Source organism: Cryptomeria japonica, chromosome 9 (assembly GCF_030272615.1).
Source record: "Cryptomeria japonica chromosome 9, Sugi_1.0, whole genome shotgun sequence".
Classification (NCBI taxonomy): Eukaryota; Viridiplantae; Streptophyta; class Pinopsida; order Cupressales; family Cupressaceae; genus Cryptomeria; species Cryptomeria japonica.
The window spans coordinates 730,763,403-730,787,871 of NC_081413.1; positions in this window are offsets into that span (position 1 = coordinate 730,763,403).

The following is a 24,469-nucleotide window of genomic DNA, read 5'->3' on the forward strand; positions in this document are numbered from 1 at the left end:
TACCTGCCAACCTCATTTACTATCTGTTGCTAAAATGAAGGAGAGTGCGACAACGGAAATTTATTTCAACTAGTAAAGAGAAGTTTAATTGAATATGGAGGTACGGATGACATGACGGTAGCCAAAAAATTGTTTTGTGTTGGAACAGATGGAGCTTCAGTAATGCAAGGTCACAGGAACAGTCTGTGTACAAAGATTGAAACTTCATTTGCACCGTACATTGCTGCAATTCACTACATGGCTCACAAAATGAATCTAGCTTTTGGAAATGTGAGCAAGTTTGCTTCAGTTAAAAAAATTGAAATTTTAATCAGAGAGCTCTACTCACACTTTTGTCGAAGTCCCAAGCGATTTATGGAATTTCAACACTTTGCTGATGGATTAACTGATGGGAACAAGCTTCTCAAGGATAATGATACTAGATGGATCTCTTTGGATGGTCCAATGCATCGAGTGTTTTCAAAATATCCATCCTTGATTGGACTATTTCACACAACTCACGACGAATCAGATCAACCAAAATTTCCTGAACCTCTTGGTAGGTTAAGTAATTTAGAGACACTCTTAACTTTAGCAGCTCTTCTGCCCATGCTAGAGGAAATGAGGAATATTATGAAGCCTGACCAAAAAAGAACTCTGTATATTGTAGAATATGCTATGTTGGGTAAGATGACATGCATGACCCTCGACAATCTCTATCGAAATCAACCAACACTATCTGATGAAAAATTTGTTAAGTGGTGGACACTCACAAATTTGAACAATCTTGATAATTTTTTACAAATTGATACAGACGGGGAGGTATGTGCCAATGTACGGGGAGTTGAGATACCAATGCACTTCTATGGCATGGTCAACCCCGAGGAACCAGGAAAGCGCCCCAGGAAACAAAAAGAAAGAGTTACAAGGGAAGATTTCGACAAGATTGTTGAGATTGTAACTACTCCTATGAAGAAAATTTCATATGATCTTTCCTCACAAATTAGAAGCAGATTCCCTCCTGACAATCTACTTGAAGCCATGTCTATTGTGTTTCTTCATTATTGGAGCTTCAATAATGTAGTTGATTTTTGAAGTAAGCTACTGACTTTGATAAAACAATTTTGCATATCCAGAGAATTGAATGGAGTAACTATAAATGGAATATTAGACGAAAATCATCTTTGAGAGAAATCATCACATTTTGCATACACTATGAAAGAACAATATGCCAAAATGGAGAACCCCTGCGAAGAGGGATCAATAACAAGGCTTTGGAAATCTATAGCTGAGAACTCAATGTTGCATGATTCAATGTCAGAATATGTGAAGCTTGCTGATTTATGTCTTACCATGATATTGGGTTCTGTGGAAGATGAGAGAGTTTTTAGTGCTTTTGGGTTCCTAAAATCAAAGCTAAGAAACAAACTAGACAAAAATTTAGAAAATTTCTTGAGGCTCTATACATCTAGGTATGATGTCCACACTTTTCCTTACGATAGGGCACTGCAAATCTGGAGGTCCAAATGCGAAAGAAGAGGTTTGGGAAAAACTTCAAACCAAAGTGCCAGTGGGACTATTGACTCATGTACTAGACCTACTGGTAGCATTGAGATGCAGTTCAGCGAAGGTATGCAGACCCAGAGTGAAGAAACCACAGACAAGAATCAAGAAAGCATTGAATTTGATGACGATGAATGGCAACTATAAGACATTGGTATTTATTAATCTTATTACTGTATCTCATCATTCATATTATAAAAGCATATTACTTTTTGCAATTATAATTTAATATTGATTTGTAATTGTATTTTTCAACTTTCTATTTCCAGATTTAAAATAGCATAATAAAAAAAACCATAATGTGTTTATTGATACAAAGATGTTTATTGTTTATTTATACATGTTTGGGTCTCAAATCTGTGTGATACATTTTAGAACCATATGATACAATTCATTCAATAGTAATACACCAATATGTGTGATTCTCCATGCCAATTGCAAAAGTGAATACAAAATTTTAGAACCCTTTGCAAATGACCCTGAATTCCCTTTTATAGAAACAAGGGAGCAACAACAGCTTCAGGTCGAATTGCAAGTTTGCAACATGTGAAGACTGAACATCAAAATCACAAACTCGACATAGATTTATATGGCCATCACAGGTCGTATTAGCAATTTAACATCTACTACATGTTTGATGTCTCCTATTCAAAAAATAGAGTTCAAAATTAAATATTAATTCATGCCATGACAAATTAAACATAGATAATAGCAATGCCTAAAACCTACTAATTAGAAATAGAGAAATGCATAAATGTTAAAGCAAGGGAGAATTTGAGAATACAAATTTACTGGCTGATGTTTTGCACTGTGCATCATAGATTCATAGGCTGGATTAGCAAATTAGCAATAGAGAGTGTTGTTTTTTTCCTATTCATAAAATAGATTCATAGGCTAGAATAGCAAAATAGCAATAGCGAATGCATCATATATTCATAGGCTGGATTAGCAAAATAGCAAATAGAAAAAACGTAAAACCTTGAAATTAAGAATAAAAGAAGAAAATTGTGCAATAGATACTATGATTCTTAAGAATTCTATGCCAGTTTTTGTAGGGTGCTCCACTCCTCATCTGATGGAAGGTCAATATTCTATAAACTATGGAAAGTCAACTCCAACTTCATCAACATTCCATATTTAGAAGATTTACTTGACATCACTGTTTCATCCAATACCAAATTTAGAGTAGTAAATGGTTGGATGAATTCCAGAAAGATTTTGGGAGTTGTGTCCTTTGGAAGCAAATCTAAATCAGACTCATTTTTATCTCCATGCTTTTTTTGTAAGCTTCTTCTCCAATGAATTTATTTGATGTGTCAACAGGCTTAGGCAAACCAAGTTTAATCAAATTATTTTTCTTTTCTCATAGCTTTGGTGCAGGAGCACCCTTTCAAGCTCTCCCTCCTTGTTTTGTTGGTGTTATGCTTCTTATGAAGCCATTGTACATAAAATAATGAGCCATGTGCTCATAGGTCCTAGGTAGGGTCCTAGTGGAGATATTAGGGGTCATAAGTCAAGATTGTGATTTTCTTGAAAATGGAGGGTATGTGTGTCTTTGTGGTGTTTAGGGGTCCTTTATAACATGGTGGTGTCCTTAGGTTGGCCCAATGTGGGTCTAGGAGTCATGAAAAGCAGCATTGGGAAAGTTGTTCAAAAGTTGCAAAAGTTGCATGACAACTTTTAAAAGTTGTCAAGCAACTTTTCCACCATGATGTCAAATTCTTTAGGTTAGCATGGAAAACCCTAGTATGGGCACATAGACTGAGGTATAGGTAGTATAAGATGTTGCAAACCCTAATTGAATGGGTTGGATGTCAGACATTGTACGGCCCTAGCAAAAAGACCAAACTGAGACTGTAAAACTGTTACCAGTCAGTTTGAATGAAGCAACCAAGCAAGTTAATGGATTGAGATACATCCAAAACTATGTGTAATGTATTTCATAGTGTAAATACTTTCATTTCAAGCAATTAGTTTAGGTGTTTATTTGCAGATTGAGTGTATTTGTAAATAGTTTGTAAATTGTCTTCTTACTGTCCAGTTTTGGACAGGATTGTGTAAATGGCTGCATAACTCCATTCCCCGTTGTGGAACCACCATGAAACCATGGGGAATGAGAGTGCAGACCTTTTACCATACTAGAAAGCAAGCAGGGCCCTTAAAAATGCAGGAAGGCCAAGCAAAGACCCACTCCTAGGTGAGACTGGACAGTGCCCGGTTAGGAGAGGTCAAGTTGCAGAGGTCTTGTAGAGCAAGGTTGGTCAAAGGAGAGTGCACCCTTTGGAGGGAGTGTAAAGGAGTGTATGAAGCATCACTAGTGTGAAGGAGGAGCCTCCACCAATCCAAAAAAGGTGGCTAAAATACAAAACCTTCACTGTGACCCAGGCAGACCCTAAAAACCCTCACAAAAAAACCCTTGAAAACCTTAAATTCCACCTAGGATAGTGTACAGACACCTGGAGGCCTAAAACCTAGAAAATACTTGAGTCCTTGCCAAATGAATGGCAGTCCATTTTGGGAGTTAGGGTTGGTTGTGCATCATTTGTGAGAGGAAGCCCTAAAGGACTGGGTACGAGGCCTAATTGGTCCTAATCCTTGTAGCCCTATTTGAAGGCAAAAACACAAAATGGTGAAATCGGTAAGGGGTTGAAGGCTTGAAACCTCTTGAGGCACATGAATGGGTGGAAAGACCATGAAATAGACCTGTTATAACCTTGCTAAGACCTTGGAAGGTGTGGAACAAGCCTAGCCCTTATTAGCCATAGTAAGGGGTTTGAAGTCTCATGAGAAGGTGAGACCTTAGGAGCATCAAAGCAACTCATTGGTGGGTGGATTGGGCAAGGTCAGGGGATTCCTCAAGAAAAGGAAGTCCTAGAGACCCTAGGGTGTGAGAACACTAGGTGATCCAAGGAAAGGATCCAGGAGCATTGACTAGGCTAGTCTATCCCAAGCCCTATCCCATCATATTGGTATCAGAGCTTAGTAAAAGATTTGTTGGACTATGTATGTCTCTATATATTGGTGAATTAGTAGGGGAGAGAAAATGGTTATTAATGTAGAGCTGGCTAGAGAGGTAGAAGAACAAAAGGAGAAGAATAGACTCCTTGAAGAAGCAATGAGTGAGATAAGGGATAAACTACAGGAAGTGGTGGATCATAGGACACAAGGACCTTGGGATGAAGACACCAAGGGTAAAGGCAAGAAGACTATAGACATAGATGACATTATCCTTGAACCATATCCCTTGTTCAATGAAGAACCTTTTGTGAAGGCTATTAAGGCCTTGAACACCAAAGCGTTTGAAGGATTGCCACATTTCAGTGGACGAATGGATATAGACACTATTATGGAATGGATTGAGGGCATGGAAAACCACTTTGAGTGTGAGGGAGTGACAGAGGCTCAAAAGGTTAAGGTTGCCAAATCAAGATTAAGGGAAGCAGCTTTGACATGGTGGAAGTACCTACAAGAAGAGAGAGTTAGTATGGGGAAGCTACCTATTGTAGATTGGAAAGCTATGGTGAGCAAGATCAAGGAGAACTACTTACCAGAGGATTATGAAGTCCAACTTCATAAAAAGAGACAAGGATTGAAGTAGAAAGACCTTGATGTAACCTCCTACATCGAAGAGTTTCAAAAGCTATGTCTTAGGTCCAAAGTCCAAGAAGATGAATCCATTAAGGTGGCTAGGTATCTAAGCGGCCTAAAGTGGAACATTCAAGAAGAGATAAGCCTATGGACTCCTACTACTGTTCAGAAGTGTCATCAGCTTGCTACCAAGGTAGAAGAGAGGAACAAAAGGAAAGGAGACTCTAATAACAGGGGTAGAGGTAGAGGTAGAGAACAAGTGAATCACCGAGGTGGTTACCAAAGCAAGTCAAATGAATAGAGGAACCAAGGAGAAGCCAAGTTGACTGAGCATGGCAGTGAAACCAATCTCAGAGGGGGACACTCTAGAGGAAGAGGTGCACAAGGTGGACCAAATAGGGGTAGAGGTACCGGCAAAGGTAACTCCTATTTTGCAACAATGAAGTGTTACAATTGTGGACAATTGGGACACCCGACATATAGATGCCCGGACAAGCCTACCTCATCAAACAGTGGAAAGTGTTGGCATATGGACACTCCAATGAGACATTGTGTGTGATTGAAGGTTTTGTCATTGATGGCAACCTTGAAATCCTATGGCACCGGCAAAAGCATTACTTAGGCAACCTTGCAATCCTATGGCACCGGCAAAGCATTACTCAGGCAACCTTGCAATCCTATGGCACCGGCAAGACATTATACTGGCAAAGAATTACTCAAACAAGACAGTGCACCGGCATCAGCAAGATCAATCTACACCAGCACCGGCACAGAGAAGAACATGTATACCGGCACTGAGGCCGATAGGATTTTTGTTATGTAATATTTTATTTATTATTATAAGCCGACTTGGAAAATTGTAAAATGACTCTTGTATATAAAAGAGATCATTGTAGACATTTGTAGGATATGAATAGGAAGCATAAATAAATTGTAAGGCAAACCTAATGTGCAAATTGTAGGTCAAGGGTATATGTAAAGAACAGAGCAAAAACCGGTACTGAATCTGGCATTGAAGATGCTATTGTAAAGCAGTACAGAATATTGGATTTGTGTAAATCCTCATTGTAAGTCAGTGTGACTTCTTATTGAGTAGTGAGCTCTAGGCAATTGCCCTTCTTGCATGTGCAGGCCCCTATTGTAAGTAATATTCTCTTATTGGCCAGTAAGTGAATATTGTGGGTCACAAATCCCACCGAGGTTTTTCCCACACCGGGTTTCCTCGTTAAACATCTTGTGTTATGGTGTTATTTTCATGTGGATGTTTTTGATTCTATTATTTGCATTAATTCTTTCATACCGGTATACTGTTACTTTATGTTCTACATATTCAGTTTTAAGAAAATATCATTACTGGTCAGATATTGATTCACCCTCCCCCTTCTCAGTATCTATGGGAACCCTAACAATTGGTATCAGAGCTTGGTCCTCTATTTTCAGAAGCCTAATAGGTTGAGGAAGATCTTGACACCGGTAAAGATGGAAAATCTGATGAAGCAACTTGAAGGAGCTCTTACTTACTATGATGCAGAGAAGTTGAAAAATATCAAATTAGAAGTTGATTTAAAAGCAGCTCAGGATATTATTCAGGCACTTCAAGAAAATCTTACTGTTACAAGAAACAAAAGAAGAGAACTTTGTGAAAAATTGCAAAATGAGAATGATGAAAAGGAATCACTAAATGATATGATAAGCAAATTGAAACAAGAGATCATGACAACAAAAAATGAAATGCAGGATATGACAATGAGATTTTGCAAAGAAATTGAGGACAGAAAGAAGAATGAAGAAGAATTGACCAGAAGATTAAGTGATGCAGCAAATGAGAACACAAGACTTAGCTATGAAAATGACACGTCGAAGACAGATCTGATGCATACTCAAAATGACTCGAATGAACTAATGAGACAAAAAGATATCTTGGAAAGGGAATTGGAAACTGCAAATCAACATAAAGAAAAATTCAAGAAAAGCTTCAAAGAACTTGGTACCTTATTGAAGAATCAAAAACCCAAAGGTGACACTTCTAGAATTGGATTTGAAGTTGGAGAAAGCTCTGGTACTGCAAATATCCAGGATCACAACAAACCGGTAAGACTTTCTAATACTTACAAATTCAATGGAAAATGCTTTAATTGTAATAAATATGGTCATAGGAAAAATGAATGTAGATCTAGGAATTATCAGAACATCAATCCTCCCGATCAATACACCAAATGCAACAAAATTGGTCATAACTCTAAAAATTGCAGAATGAATGTAAGATGTTATGTTTGTGGAAGATTTGGTCATTTATCAAATAAATGCAGAACACAAACTAGCATAGGTTATGGGAAAGCTATTCAGAAAAATAATGTAACTTGGTATGCATGTAACAAGATTGGTCGTATTGCTAAATTTTGTAGAAGTAAGGTACACTGGTAGATAACAGAAGTACTAGCTTGAAAGGTAAAGAAAAGGTTGAAGAGGTTAAGCAAGAATTTTCAAAGCAATGGATTAGAAAAGGTGATCTAAATATTGGGGTTACTCCTCCACCGGTAGAACCAACAAATGCTTCACTGATAGGACAATATGATGCTCCACCGGTAGGATAGAGCAATGCTCCACTAGCAGGATGTTCTTCATCAAATTGAAGAAAATTATCTTGAGGGTTTGGCAATCAAATGACACGTGCTATTATTCCCTTAGTTAGAGAAAAGAAGTTGAAAATCTTTCATTACCGGCAAATAAAGTTAAGCTAATACATTGCCGGCAAGCAATTGATGTGGTAGGTAGCAGAAAAGACTTTATAAAATAAGGTTTTTGGCTCCATTTCATTTCACCATGAATTCAAACTTTCAGAGAGCACGAAGATTTCCGAGCTAAGGCATTCTAAGCAAAGAGGCAAAGCACTTTAGCAATCAATCCATCCAAAGGCAAAAAAAGGTATTTATCATCATGGCATCCTCCTCTGCACCTGAATTCATAGCAAACCCTACAGTAGTTGAGGTTATAAAATGACCTAGGCCCGTGTTTCAGCTAGTTCCCGAGGTAGCTAAGAAAGATGACAACATAGGTGCTTTTTCAAAAATTCCAAAAGGTGTTGTTTATGCAGAAGACCCTAGAATGTATATTCATTGCAACATAGAGGAATTAGGTGATGAAGAAATCAAAAACATGTATAAGTCTGTTATATGTGACAACTTCGGGAATGTGAAACATGAACATAAAATTGTTGAAACCCTAGGATTCACTGAAATCCTCTGCATTCCTGAATTTCCCAAGGAAGTGGTTAGGATAGTTTTGAGTAGGGTACATGGTTCATTCTTTTGGCTTGACTCAGTGCATAAAATTACAAAGGTAGCTGTGAAAGCAATAACAGGGTTACCTTCCACCGGTAACAGACCCAACAAAACCAAGAAGGTCTCCAATGACTTGGTAACAAACTTAACTGGTGCAACATCTGACAAGAGATCATTGAGGGTTAAGGATGTGACTGATACAAATGTTAGATTTGTTAGCATGATTCTAGGTTACAAAGCAACTCATGCTAATAGGCTTAACTCAGTTTCCAGTTTATGCATAAAGAGTGCTTATGACATGGTTAAGGACAATGTGAAAATTGATATCTATGAATGGTTAAAAGATGAGTTAATTGACAATTTAGCAAAAATCAAGAAGGATAAGAAAGGAACCTTTAGATTTGGAAATTTATTTGTATGCTTAATGATACATATAACCAAACAGGCTCCCGGTATAGGCTACAAGGATTTTGGATTCGACATACCAGTAGGAAAACAATTGTCTGACTTATTCAACAACATGGGTGAAAATAGAGAAAATAATATCAATGAGTATTTTCAAGCACTAAAAGTCAGAATGAATAAAAGAATCAAACTATCATAGGAAATTGTCAACAAATACAAGGATGAGATATGTTTTGTAATAAAAAAGGATGAGATCTGGATGGAAGTAGTCATCCCAAGAACAATCTGGGTTACAGAGATGGGGTATGAAACAGATGACCACATAGTGGAAACTTATGCCAAAGCACTTCTGGAAGCCCCCAATGAACCAAAGGAAGAAGTATTTGGTAGTGCTGAGACCATCGAAAGTCAAATTCAATCTAAAAAGAGAGTAAAGAAAGTTGAGGCATTTGTGAGGAAAGGAACCAGACAAGCAAAAGCCATAAAGGAAGATGTATTAAAGAAAACCGGCATAACAGAAGAAGAGTTGGCAGCCCAACAACCTGAAACTCATCTATCACCGGTAGATACTTCCTCAAAAGGAGATATGCCAACAACTTTCAAAAGAGCTATTAGGAAAAGAAACCCCTCACCGGTAACCACTCCTTCACCTAGAAGGACAAGATAGAAGCAACAAGCCGTGAGGTCTTCGGTCAAGAAAGCCACACCTAAGAAAAAGCTGACCCCCAAAAAGAAGAAGAAGACAAACACTGACATGGCCCCTTTTGACATATTACTAAATGAGATCACAGAGGAAGGTAAATTGAAAAACATAGGGAAAATCTATGACACCCTATCAGATGATGAGAAAGGACAAGTTGAGGAGAGTGTTATATTACACATGGACATGTATAAAAAGTTTTTGATGCAAGTCCTAAATGAAATTCCTGATGAATTATATAAAAGACTTGAGGCCAGAAGGCAAGGAATAGTTGAGTTGGATAAGAAAATTAAAATAGAAAAATTACTTGCAGTATACCTAGTCAACTCACCTAAGGAAATTGATGATCTGATAGCTCAGGCCAACGGGACAATTTTTTCCATTGCACACTGGCAAAAATCACTAATGGCAGGTAGAGTTACTAAAGTTTCAAAGGAAACAGAAGATGGTTGGGATACATTCTTGGTTGAAAAAGAAAAACAAGAAGAATATAGGAATCCCAAGCCCATTCTAGTATATCAAAAGGACAAAGGGAAAGGTAAATTTGGTGGACCACCAAGTATCAAGATTAGAGACAACTTACCCCCACCTCCTTTAAATACTCCACCGGTAAAAACAACAACTGCAGAAGATCAACCGGCAGCTGAGAGCAAGGACACAGAGGATAATAATCCTAATCCTAAAGTCCTATATACTATGACTGTTGATACTCAGAAAATCAACATAGTGGTAGATAAGGATACAACAGATAAATCAGAAAACAAAGAGCAACCGACAATAGAAAACAAAGAGCAACCGATAGCAGATTCAGAGAAAAAGATGGAATCTGGAACACAAACAGAGAGACCAACATAGCTAAAGGCTCCAGAACATATGCCACCAGTAAGAAATGATGCAGGAAAACCAATGCTTAAAGAGATGGAGACACAAACAGACCTACCAAAGGTCAATACTAGCATGGTCACTTCCACCGACACTCAGTTTATTGGGTCACCATCAAATGTAACAGAGGTATTGCTCAAATCTATCAAGAAAATAACTTATTATAGCTCACAAGCTTATAAAGCGATAGATGATTCAATTCCAGTTTTGAAATCAATAGCTCCCAATTGTAATATAGCCAACAAAGATTCTTTAGGCTAGTTGGATACACTTTGTAAATATATTTCTGGAAATTTTGAGCAAACAAAGGTAGAAATTGTAAAGGAAAGTGTAGAAAAAGAGAAACAAAAATTCTTTGAGGAAGGAATAAAGAAGTGTAATAGAGAATTTGACACACTTCTACCGGAACTGTGCAATTTATTGAAAGAGTACAAAACTTTGTACAAAGACACCTGTAAGATAAACTTTTTGACCATGGATGTAGACAAAAATATGAGCAAGGTACAGGAAGAGATCAATAAACTTGTTGATAATTTTGTTAACTCACCCGATACATTATCAGTTTTTGAGGAAAAGATAACAAATTTTGAGGAAGAATTGCTCAAATTAGAAAGAGAGAAAGAAAAAATAATAAACAAGGCAAAATTCTTGAGATCTAAACTAAGTCCAAGATTGGACTATTTAGCATCTCTGCGGAAGGACATCTCAGAGGCACTAACATAGGGTAGCAAAACACCGGCAAAGCACTTGCAGCATCTCACCGGTATAGTATACAGAACTGAGATAGCAATAAAGGATAGCAAGAAGTTTATGGATGGCATAAACTTAATTTTGGGAGATATTCTTCAGATAATAACTACCCAACTACAAGTTTGAGGTTATGAATTGGTAGAACTACAAAATCTACTAACCTTTGTCATTGATGCCAAAGGGGGAGTAGTAGATGAGAAAATTCAAAACACAGGGATCACATGCTCAGGGGGAGCTCTCACATTTTTGGTAACATTTTTTGGTCTACACATTTTTGGATATCTTTTTGAAATTTCTCGTGAGTGTTGCCATCAATGCCAAAGGGGGAGATTGTTGGCATATGGACACTCCAATGAGACATTGTGTGTGATTGAAGGTTTTGTCATTGATGGCAACGCAAAAGCATTACTCAGGCAACCTTGCAATCCTATGGCACCAGCAAAGCATTACTCAGGCAACCTTGCAATCCTATGGCACCGGCAAGACATTATATCGGCAAAGCATTACTCAAACAAGATAGTGCACCAGCATCAGCAAGATCAATCTACACTAGCACCAGCACAAAAGATGTACACCGGCACAAAAAAGAACATGTATACTGGCACTGAGGCCGACAAGATTTTTGTTATGTAATATTTTGTTTATTATTATAATCCGACTTGGCAAATTGTAAAATGACTCTTGTATATAAAAGAGATCATTGTAGACATTTGTAGGATATGAATAGGAAGCATAAATAAATTGTAAGGTAGACCTAATGTGCGAATTGTAGGTCAAGGGTATATGTAAAGAATAGAGCAAGAACCGGTACTAAATCTGGCATTGAAGATGCTATTGTAAAGCAGTACAAAATATTGGATTTGTGTAAATCCTCATTGTAAGTCAGTGTGACTTCTTATTGAGTAGTGAACTCTAGGTAGTTGGCCTTCCTGCATGTGCAGGCCCCTATTGTAAGTAATATTCTCTTATTGGCCAGTAAGTGAATATTATGGGTCACAAATCCCACCGAGATTTTTCCCACACCGGGTTTCCTCGTTAAACATCTTGTGTTATGGTGTTCTTTTCATGTGGATGTTTTTGATTCTATTATTTGCATTAATTCTTGCATACCAGTATACTGTTACTTTATGTTCTGCATATTCAGTTTTAAGAAAATATCATTACCGGTCAGATACTGATTCACCCCTCCCTCTCAGTATCTGTGGGAACCCTAACAGAAAGAGGGTTTCTTATGCACATGAAGACTCTTCAAGAAGCAAGACACCTAAGGTGGACCATATTGAATCAAAGATTGGAGAAAATCTGATGTTCAATAGGGTGTTGATAAGACAGCCAGAGAAGAATGAACCTAAGCATAGGAGAGCACTGTTTAGGGTGAGGTGCAAGATTCTTGGTAAAGTTTGCAAGGTGATAGTTGATTCAGGCTCAACTGACAATATCATATCAGAAGAGATAGTCAAGAAATTGAAACTCACAAGGATACCCCACAGTAACCCATACAAGGTGACATGGTTGAATAATGAGCAGAGTGTGTTGGTCAATGAACAGACTTGGGTAGAGTTTTCCATTGGAGGATACAAGGACAAGATCCTTTGTGATGTGTTGCCCATGGATGCATGTCATCTGCTACTAGGAAGACCCTGGCAATTTGATAGGAAGGTGATCTATGATGGAGAGGAGAATTCCATTTCTTTTAAGAAGGACAGCAAGACTTTCAAGATTCAGTCTTTGACAGAGAATGAAGAGGGAACTTCAAGAACACCTAGTGTTTTATTGGCTACTGGTAAAGAGTTCTTGAACTTACTACATGAGGAGGAGATAGTGAAGTGTGCCATCTTTGTGAAACCAAAGGAGGTAGTAGACAAGTTGCAGGCAGATGTACCCAAGGAGGTGAAGCAAATGTTGCAAGAGTATAAGGACATAGTGAGTGATGGGGCACCTGCAACACTTCCACCAAGAAGGTCTATAAGTCATCAAATAGACTTTGTTCCTGGTGCATCCTTACCTAACAAGGTTGCATATAAGCTCACACCTAATTAGAATAAGGAGGTAGCAAGGCAAGTGCAGGAGTTATTGGAACAAGGACTGATTAAGAAGAGCATTAGCCCATGTGCAGTCCTGGTAGTGCTAGCATCCAAAAAAGGAGGTAAGTGGAGACTTTGCACTGACTCCAGAGCAATCAATAGGATTACCATAAGGTATAGGTTTCCAATTCCTAAAATAGAGGATCTAATGGATTGTTTAGGAGGGGCTATGTATTTCACCAAGCTAGACCTTAAAAGTGGTTATCACTAGATAAGAATTAAGGAGGGTGATGAGTGGAAGATTGCTTTTAAAACCATAGAAGGATTGTATGAATGGCTTGTGATGTCATTTGGACTCACCAATGCTCCGAGCACCTTCATGAGGTTGATGAATGAAGTGTTGAAGGATTTCATAGGAAGATTTGTGGTGGTGTACCTAGATGACATTCTCATCTATAGCAGAGCCAAAGAGGAGCACCTTGAGCATTTGATGTTAGTCCTAGAGAGGTTGCATGAGGAGAAGCTATCCATCAACCTAGGGAAGTGTGACTTCTTGAAGAAAGAGTTGGTCTACTTAGGATTTGTGGTGTCTAAAGGAACCTTGAAGATGGATCCAAGCAAAGTGGAGGCAATCTTGAATTGGCCTGCATGTAGAATAGGGACTGAGGTAAGAAGTTTCCATGGATTAGCTCAATTCTATAGGAAGTTTGTGAGGAAATTCAATGGCATATGTGCACCAGTCCTTAACACCATCAAAGGAGGCCTTAAAACTAAGTTTAAATGGATTGAGCAGGCTGACAAAGCATTTCAATTGTTGAAACAGGAAGTAGCCACAAAACCTATCCTTCTCCTACCTACGTTTGATAAGCTATTCACTTTGGAGTGTGATGCAAGTGGAATTGTAGTAGGTGGTGTGTTGAGTCAAGAGGGAAGTCCTGTGGCATTTTTCAGTGAGAAGCTTAATGAAGCAAAGAAGAAGTACTCAGCCTATGACCTAGAGTTGTATGCATTAGTGCAGTCACTAAAGAAATGGAGGCATTACCTACTCCCAAAGGAATTTGTAGTGTTCACAAACAATCAAGCATTGAGTTACATCAACACTCAAGAGAAGCTAAGCAATAGACATCTGAAATGGATGGAATATCTCCAATCCTTCACCTTCACCATCAAGCATAAGAAGGGGCAACTTAATAAGGTGGCAGATGCATTAAGTAGGAAATTGTTGACTATTCAAGAACTACAGTTACAGAGCATAGGCATAGAAGTTTTCAAAGACCTCTATGAAGGAGATGAATATTTCTCATCAGCTTACAAGGTTTGCAAAGAGTTTGAGAACCATTTCCATGGTGAGTATGTAGATTACACTCTCCAAAATGGTCTCTTGTTCAAAGGTAACCAGTTGTGTGTAACTAGAGGATTTATGAGGGACAACCTCATCTAAGAGAAACATAATGGCAGTTTGAGTGGACACTTTGGGATTAATAAGACCCTAGACTTGGTACAAAGGTACTACCATTGGCCAAAGTTGCTAAGAGATGTGAAGAGGTATGGAGAGCAATGTGGAGTGTGTCAAAGAGAAAAAGGAGGATCAAGCAATGTTGGTCTCTATCAACCCTTGCCAGTCCCTAACAGACCTTGGGAATGTATAAGCATGGTCTTTGTAGTAGGACTTCCCAAGACAAAGATAGGTATGGACAGCATCTATGTGGTAGTAGATAGATTTTCCAAAATGAGTCATTTCATACCATGTAAGACTACACATGATGCTAGCTATGTGGCACATCTCTTCTTCAAAGAGATTGTTAGGATTCATGGACTCCCTTTAAGCATTATTTCAGACAGGGACAACAAGTTCATGGGTCATTTTTGGCAAACATTATGGAGGAGACTAGGAACTAACTTGTCTTTTAGCTCAGCTTACCATCCACAAATAGATGGTCAAACTGAAGTTATCAATAGGGTGTTAGGCAGCTTGTTAAGGTGTTTAACTAAGGAGTATGGGCATACATGGGACCTAATCATTCCTCAAGCAGAGTATGCATATAATGACAGTGTGAATAGGACCATTGGTAAAAGTCCTTTTGAGGTTGTGTATGGTAGGACATCCAAGGGGAGTATGTGAGTTGAGAGACCTTGGTAGTTTGGAAATGAAGAGTGGGAAAGTAGAGGACTTCACTCAAACCATCAAGGAAGTCCAAGAGCAAGTTAAGAAGGCCATCCTTGAATCCACTCAAAAGATGAAAGCCAAAATGGATGAGAAAAGGAGAGATGTTCAGTTCAAGGTGGGTGACTATGTGATGGTCTATTTGAGTAAAGCTAGGATGCAAAGTGGTAAGCCTACCAAACTGCAAATGAGAAGGGTAGGACCTTATAGAATCCTGTCACAATATGGTATGAATCCTGTCACAAGATTGACGTTGCTGATCTGATCATGTACAAGGGTGAGATAGAAGGGCAGACTGAGAATCAAGCCAAGGTACTACAGGACCTAGATGTTAATGCCTTACCACAAGTGAAGAAGTCAATAGTAGAGGAAATCTTGCAATCCAGAGTAAAGAAGTCCACCAGACACTAGGTCTACATGGAACACTTGGTGAAGTGGGCAGGAGAGCCTGAGTCTGAAGCTACCTGGGTTGAAGAAAGCAGGTTCAAGACACTTGGAATAGACCTGACTCTCATTTCTTCTTCTTTTTCTTAGTTATGTGCAGAGGGGGAGTATGGTGTAGGAGCACCCTTTCAAGCTCTCCCTCCTTGTTTTGTTGGTGTTATGCTTCTTATGAAGCCATTGTACATAAAATAATGACCCATGTGCTCATAGGTCCTAGGTAGGGTCCTAGTGGAGATCTTAGGGGTCATAAGTCAAGATTGTGATTTTCTTGAAAATGGAGGGTATGTGTGTCTTTGTGGTGTTTAAGGGTCCTTTATAACATGGTGGTGTCCTTAGGTTGGCCCAATGTGGGTCTAGGAATCATGAAAAGCAACAATGGGAAAGTTACTCAAAAGTTGCATGACAACTTTTAAAAGTTGACAAGCAACTTTTCCACCATGATGTCAAATTCTTTAGGTTAGCATGGAAAACCCTAGTATGGGAACACAGAATGAAGTATGGGTAGTATAAGATGTTGCAAACCCTAATTGAATGGGTTGGATGTCAGACATTGTACGGCCCTAGCAAAAAGACCAGACTGAGACTGTAAAACTGTTACCAGTCAGTTTGAATGAAGCAACCAAGAAAGTTAATGGATTGAGATACGTCCAAAACTATGTGGAATGTATTTCATAGTGTAAATAATTTAATTTCAAGCAATTAGTTTACATGTTTATCTGCAGATTGAGTGTGTTTGTAAATATTTTGTAAATTGTCTTCTTACTGTCCAATTTTGGATAGGATTGTGTAAATGGCTGCATAACTCCATTCCCCATTGTGGAACCACCATAAAACCATGGGGAATGAGAGTGCAGACCTTGTACCATACTGCAAAGCAAGCAGGGCCCTTAAAAATGCAGGAAGGCCAAGCAAAGACCCACTCCTAGGTGAGACTGGATAGTGCCCGGTTAGGAGAGGTCAAGTTGCAGAGGTCTTGTAGAGCAAGGTTGGTCAGAGGAGAGTGCACCCTTTGGAGGGAGTGTAAAGGAGTGTATGAAGCATAAATAGTGTGAAGGAGGAGCCTCCACCAATCCAAAAAAGGTGGCTAAAATACAAAACCTTCACTGTGACCCAGGCAGACCCTAAAAACCCTCACAAAAAAACCCTTGAAAACCTTAAATTCCACCTAGGATAGTGTACGAACACTTGGAGGCCTAAAACCTAGAAAATCCTTGATTCCTTGCCAAATGAATGGCAGTCCATTTTGGGAGTTAGGGTTGGTTGTGCATCATTTGTGAGAGGAAGCCCTAAAGGACCGGGTAGGAGGCCTAATTGGTCCTAATCCTTGTAGCCCTATTTGAAGGCAAAAACACAAAATGGTGAAATCGGTAAGGGGTTGAAGGCTTGAAACCTCTTGAGGCACATGAATGGGTGGAAAGACCATGAAATAGACCTGTTATAACCTTTCTAAGACCTTGGAAGGTGTGGAACAAGCCTAGCCCTTATTAGCCATAGTAAGGGGTTTGAAGTCTCATGAGAAGGTGAGACCGTAGGAGCAGCAAAGCAACTCATTGGTGGGTGGATTGGGCAAGGTCAGGGGATTCCTTAAGAAAAGGAAGTACTAGAGACCCTAGGGTGTGAGGAGAACATGAGGTGATCCAAGGAAAGGATCAGGAGCATAGACTAGGCTAGTCTATCCCAAGCCCTATCCCATCAAGCTTCAATATCTTATTTCCACAACTTTCCATAACTTCTGTTGTTTCCCTTAGCTTTTGGCATTTTTGAATGATAGATGATGTCTTAATTGTGGCATCAATGTGGCTCTTAATTCCCTTGGATGCCAAGTAGTTTGCACTGGAACTGTAGACTACTTTCAGAATCTTTTTTGCCATATCCTCTTTTGAATAAAATGTGTGCTCTTCTCATAGTGCCCTTCAATTTTTATAAAAATTAGTCTCATACTTTCAGCCAATTGAAACCATTCACATAACTTCTCACTCCTCTACATTATTTGCCACCAAATGTTTTCTTGTTGTGTGGGAGAAAAAGTGACACTAAGCAAACATGCCCTAATCTCACTTTCAACCACACACTTGTGGAATACGAAAGAGCCTAGAGGTATCACACAATTGGCTACTTCTTTTTGTGGAAGAGAGAGCCACGGGATACCTATTAGGATTTCTATTCCTTTGTTGCAATTGAAAGATGAAATGATGCAAGTTCAATCCCTAACCCCAAAGTGCAAGTATGAACTAATAACAAGATTACAGAATTGAACTTAAATGATGGAAAGTTGTACACACAAGGACAAGACAAGAATGTAAATGTGTACCTGGTGTTAAAATATGAATGAAAATGTTCGGGACAGGGGCGCGGGTGCCACTGTCCTAATTCTGTCCCTGAAACTGCTCCGGAAACTGCTGTTTTGCAAAGCTGTCAAAAATGCTGAAAACTGCTGTCAGAAGGACCAGGGCACCCAGCGCCCCTGTCCCAGGGACCAGGGCACCCCACGCCCCTGTCCTGGTCTTTTGCTCTGAGATTTGGTGTGAAGTTCGGTCTCTGTCTGCTTCTTACAGATCTGTAACTTGCGGCGTCGTCCGAATTCTGAAACCTGCACTTATATCTGAAATGGTGTGGTGGGTGGCTATATAGGGTTTTGCCTTAGTCAAACTCCCGCTTCAGTGATTTCCACCTCCACGAATAGCCAAGTTGTATTGTAAAATGTATTGTGTGTGTAGACCTAGTGTGTGTGCAAGGTCCTTAAATGCAAGAAAGCAAACTAGAGCAACCTAGAAAGTAAACCCTAATTGCTTGTAAATGATAATGTGAATGCTCTAAATCAAGATGAAAAGTGATCTAAAGCATGAATAAAGGATATATTGAAGCTTATGCAAAGACATGAAAACAACATGAAATCATACCCAACCCTCAAGGGAGGAGTACAAGCCAATCTTCAGTCGGTAATCTCCTATTGTTCTTCAATGTCTTCCAAGCCCTAAATGGATGAATGAAATTGATAAATGCTTGATAGAAGGATGTTGAATGTTGTTGAAGTCTTCAAAGATCTGCTCTTTCACTGCATATGAGGTTCCTGAAAACAAAAATCGGATCCTTTCAAATGAAGAAAGAGAGCTCTTATATATGAAACCCTAGGTCTTAATTCCAACTTTTGGTCGACCTAGAGATTGAATCTCCCACCAATTTCTTGGGGTTAAGCTTTATTTTATGATTGGGTCGTGCTCCTAAAATTTCAGGAAAAATGTCCGGGACCATTTGCACGCCGAGCGCCATGGTCCCGACAACTTTTCACCAAATTTTCAGGGCTGACGGATATGATGATTTTAGAGAGAATCCCAAAGTTACAGCTGATTCGAGATGTTTTGACCCCCGAAATCAAGCCCCCAAGTTCAAAATAGGACCTAATTAGGGTTTTTGATTAAATGATGTATTGGAAGAATAAAATGAAAGGGGCACACTTTAATGAAAAGGGCCCAACTTTATGATATAGGAGATGATAAAATAGAACCTTAGACCTAATTAATTTGATTAATTAAGTGCTAAAGGGGAAATTCAATGCAAAATACAAAATGTGCCAAGGCGGGTGCTAAACTAGGTGTGAAATTGTACCACCCTAGCAAGTGCGTACAATTTACGACGCTACATTTAGCCCCCACTTTAGCGGTCATATGAACACTACGTGCATATGCAAGCTAAAGTATAGAAAAGTAAACATTATTTGAAAAAGGATATATCCATAAGTCTGTCGAACGAAGCCCCCAGCAGTATCTGCAGTACACAGTTAGGAACCGCACCCTACAAAACACACGTTAGATCACAAAATCACCTAATGCTTACTAAGGAAGGTGATGTGCACGCCGAGCGCCATGGTCCTGACAACTTTTCACCAAATTTTTAGGGCCATCGGATATGATGATTTTAGAGAGAATCCCGAAGTTACAGCTGATTTCGAGATGTTTTGACCCCCAAAATCAAGCCCCCAAGTTCAAAATAGGACCTAATTAGGGTTTTTGATTAAATGATGTATTGGAAGAATAAAATGAAAGGGGCACACTTTAATGAAAAGGGCCCAACTTTATGATATAGGAGATGATAAAATAGAACCTTAGACCTAATTAATTTGATTAATTAAGTGCTAAAGGGGAAATGCAATGCAAAATACAAAATGCGCCAAGGCAGGTGCTAAACTAGGTGTGAAATTTTACCACCCTAGCAAGTGCGTACAATTTACGACGCTACATTTAGCCCCCACTTTAGCGGTCATATGAACACTACGTGCATATGCAAGCTAAAGTATAGAAAAGTAAACATTATTTGAAAAAGGATATATCCATAAGTCTGTCGAACGAAGCCCCCAGCGGTATCTGCAGTACACAGTTAGAAACCGCACCCTACAAAACACACGTTAGATCACAAAATCACCTAATGCTTACTAAGGAAGGTGATGAAAAATCAAGGGTAGCTATATGCCCCCCCCTGTTTTGGCTTGCTAATTTTAGTGAGTTGAAACAGGGTATCATGTTTACCACTTCGAATTGTTAAAGAATATTGATGACAAATGCTCACAAGAAGATTTGATATGAGATCAAAAACTAATGGAGAATCATTTGGTAAGAAAGAGGACTAAATCTCAATTCCAACACAACAAAGAGTGTGAGGATTTGAGAGTTCTCTAACACAAGATGAAGGATGTAAATGGAAACAAAATGCAAAGAGAAGAAAAGAAAGGAAAAAAGCATGAATACACACATTGGTGATCCATGAGAAGAATAGTGAGAGAGAAAACATGGACTTCTTGCCCCTAGATCTTGTCTAGGTGATCCATGGGAAAAAGGACATGGAAAACTAGCCCCTAGAGTCTATCTAGGTGATCCATGTAAGGGAGGAGAGTGAGAAAGTCTAGCCTTATGCCGCTAGTTCCACTCAACCTCGTGCATGTGTGTGTAAGTGAGGTTAGAAGCACCTCATAGGAGTCTATGCCCGAGTATGCTACAACTTGTATATGTATAGTACAAAAGCGTGACATCTCGCTCTAAGAGTCTATGCTCTAGTTCCGAGAATAATCACCTTGCATAAAAGAAAAACAGAGACATCTCGCTCTAAGAGTCTGTGCTCTGGTTCCGAGAATGACCCATTGCTCAAAAAGTGTAATGTTTATGTCATAAGAAAAGTAGAACAAGGATACCTACTTTCATCACAAAAGAAGATACCCCAAAAAATGCAACAATGTCATAGATCCAAGCAAGAGAGTTTTGCACTCTTTAAGCAAGGATAAGATAGTTGAAAAGGGATATCTTGTAGTATGTGTAAAGGAGATCCTTAGAGGAGAAGAGATCTTTGTACAAAAGACACCTATCCCTAAGAGAAATTGTCTTAGACAAATATAACATCTTCTAGAATAAGACAAAGAAGAGAATAAGAATGCAATACTTCCTTCTTTTGCGAGGTGAAAGTGATTCTTAATGAAGGATGACACTCTTTTTAACCCAATTGGGAGAGTGAATTCATTATGGATGTATTTTACCCAGTGCAAAAGAGGTTGTAGTCAAGGACTTACACCTCTTGTAAGAGAGAATCCTTGAACAAACAACAACAAATGCGTACAAGGCATAACATCAAGTAATAAAGTCCACACCATCCACAAAATAGGAAAAAGTGGATCCTTAGATAAAAATAAGGAAAGATCATTGCCTCCCAAGGATAAGGTCAATGAGAAGGACTTACACAATCTTCTAGGGAGAGATTTGGACATAAGCAAAAGAAGAGATGTATGAAATCACTCTTGTCCCCATAGGAACAAGAAAATTAGGCTATTATGTTGCTTCAAAAATATGATTGCACTTGAAATTGTACCATCATGAATGACAATGAGCCCCCAGTAAATGAGCTACCAATGTCACATAATGATGAGCAACATAATAGCCCTTAATGTTATTTAAAGACAGGATAGACTAAATGAGGTATTTGAATATGACATGTTAAATGCTCAACTATAAGTGAGATCAAAAACATGTATAAAATGATAAAAATTGAAGAAGAAAAGTCACATGAAATCTTAGAAGAGGGATGAGTGTAATTTATCAGAGCCTTATCCCTAGAGGAAAGGACTTTATGATGAATAGGAGATAAAGATTCATAAGTGGATTTAGAAATTTGAGGGGAGTCATAAAGAGACTTGTTCATCGCCAAGATTTCCTTATGAGGGGAATGAGAGTTGATAGAAGTAGAGGATGATTTAGTTGAACTGAGATCATCATCACTACTAAATATAGCATTCACATTGAGAGATGGTCTTTTAGATGCTTTAGTGCATTTGCAGGGATTGTAGCCAAGTCCAAAGGCATAATTGTGAAAATTAGTCTCTAGAGGAACCTTCATCCCTTGTTCATGAGCGCCACAACCATTTCCATGATACCCATGCTTAGCAAAAATGTGAAAACCACGACCATAACGATCAGCCATTTCAGGAAGAGAAGGTGGTTTTTCATAAAACAAAGAATCAAACTCTTCATAATTAGAGGTGTGAGGAGAAGAAGTTTGAGAAGCGGCCACAAAATTATTGCTCATAGGTTCAGGTAAGATTGATTGATTTTTAGTTTCTTCCTTATTTTTAACTTTAAACTCTCTAGGAGGAACCCTATACTCACCTACAAAGGTGGGAGTGAAATCAAGAGATCCCCAATTGTCTTCTGTGAGAACCTTCTCAGGATCAAAAGCCTCTTCATGTGTAGATTCAAGTTGAGAAGAATCTTCATCCAAAGAATTTTGATTATCAGAGGATGATGATTTGTCCATAGGTAAAGAGTCATCACTAGAAGAGGAAGATTTAGAAGAACTCCCTTTGGAAGTAGATTTTTGCAAACAAGCTTGAAAATTAGTATCACCTATCAAGGTATATGTCTTATTGTTATAAATGAATTTAACTTGTCTATGCAATGTAGAGGGGACAGCTTGCATACCGTGAATCGAAGGTCTCCCTAATAACAAGTTGTATGTTAGATTTCCCGACATAACATGGATAGGAGTAGGCAAAGTAACAGGTCCCACTGTGATGGGTAAGGTGATAATACCTAATGAAGACTTAGCCACATTATCAAAGCCTCGAATGGGATGAGAGTCAGGCTCAATAAGGGATGTATCCACATTCATCTTATGCAATAGATTAATGCTACACACATTAAGGCCAGAGCCATTATCTACCAGTGTTCGTCTTATAGCAGTGTCATTTATGATAACCACAATCATCAAGGGATCATATTGATGTTGAATTTCACTAGTAGGCAACTCATCTTGAGTAAACACAATTTGAGCTTTAGGATTCATCATAGAGTTAACCAAAGACACTATATTACTAGATGTATTAGGTGGAGGAACATTCAAATCTTTCAAGGCATCTTGTAACATTCCATGATGAGTGGAAGAAGTTTGGATCAAATCCCAAAGGGATATCTTAGCAGGGGTAGCTTTAAGTTGTTCTATGAGATCATATTCCTTACCAAGAACTTGTGAAATATGTGGAGCTTGAGGAAGAATAGGTTGGGAAGGAGGAAGTGAAGTTGGGATAACTAGAGGAGGATTAGGTTGCCCATTGTTTCTAGTATTATAAGTATGGGCAACCGCATGATAACTCTCTCTAGTCAATTGCTTAGCATACTCATAAGGACTCTTAGAGGAATAACCTCCTTGCACAGTAATAACAGGTTTCTTAGGAGTGCAAAAAGAATCATTAGCATAACCACCTTGAACCACTAAGATAGGCTTATTTAAAGGTTGAGAATTTTGAGAAGGACAAGCACCTTGGACAATGAAGAGAGGTTTGTTAGGTGTTTCATTCACATGTATCAAATTGATTGAGGATGGTTTAGAGGAATGAACAAAAGTGTTGGAAGAGTTATTGATAGTCTTCTCTTGCACTAAAATCTTATCACAGATTAGATCAATTTTAGGAGAGAGACAAGGGATAGGCATTGATGTTCTAGTAGGAAGAGTAATACTAGGAAAGGTCATATCATCCTCTATCATCAAAGGATCTACATGGGGAATAAACTCTCTAGGAGAAGGATCAACATTACTCTCTAAAGTCTCACTTTTGAGAGGGAGATCTTTGAAAGAGATGTTAACCATCTTGCTTTGAACTAGGGTATCCTTATGAGTAGAACCAAGTTGAGGAGAGGGAGAATAATTGAGATTCAAGGAAGGTGAGAAACTATCAAGGGAGTTTTCAATCTTGATTTCATCCCCTTTGGCTAGGGGTAGAGAATAATCTATACCTTCTTCTAATGGTTCATCCCAAATAGTGAGGTTGTTGAAAGGAATGTTTGAAGTATTGTCAATTTTGGGAGAGGAGATAACTTTGTTTATTAATTCCTCATCCCTAGGAGGGAGAGCATCAATAGATGTGTTAAACTCATCCTCTTTCCTCAAAATATGATCTTTAGGGGAGAGAGAATTAAGGAAATTGCTTATTATTTCATCTTCTTTCTCTAAGGGATGCTTATGGGTAAGACCAACTTTAGGAGAAGGGTAAGCATTTATCATTAATTCATCATCCCTAGTGGGAATTTTGTTGGAAAAGGAAATGCCATCACTAGGAAATGTAGGGATAATGTCATCTTCTTGCACAAAAGGATCCTCATGAAGGGAGCATTTTTTAGGAGCCACAAAGTCATCAAGGGCATCATCTAACAAAGCA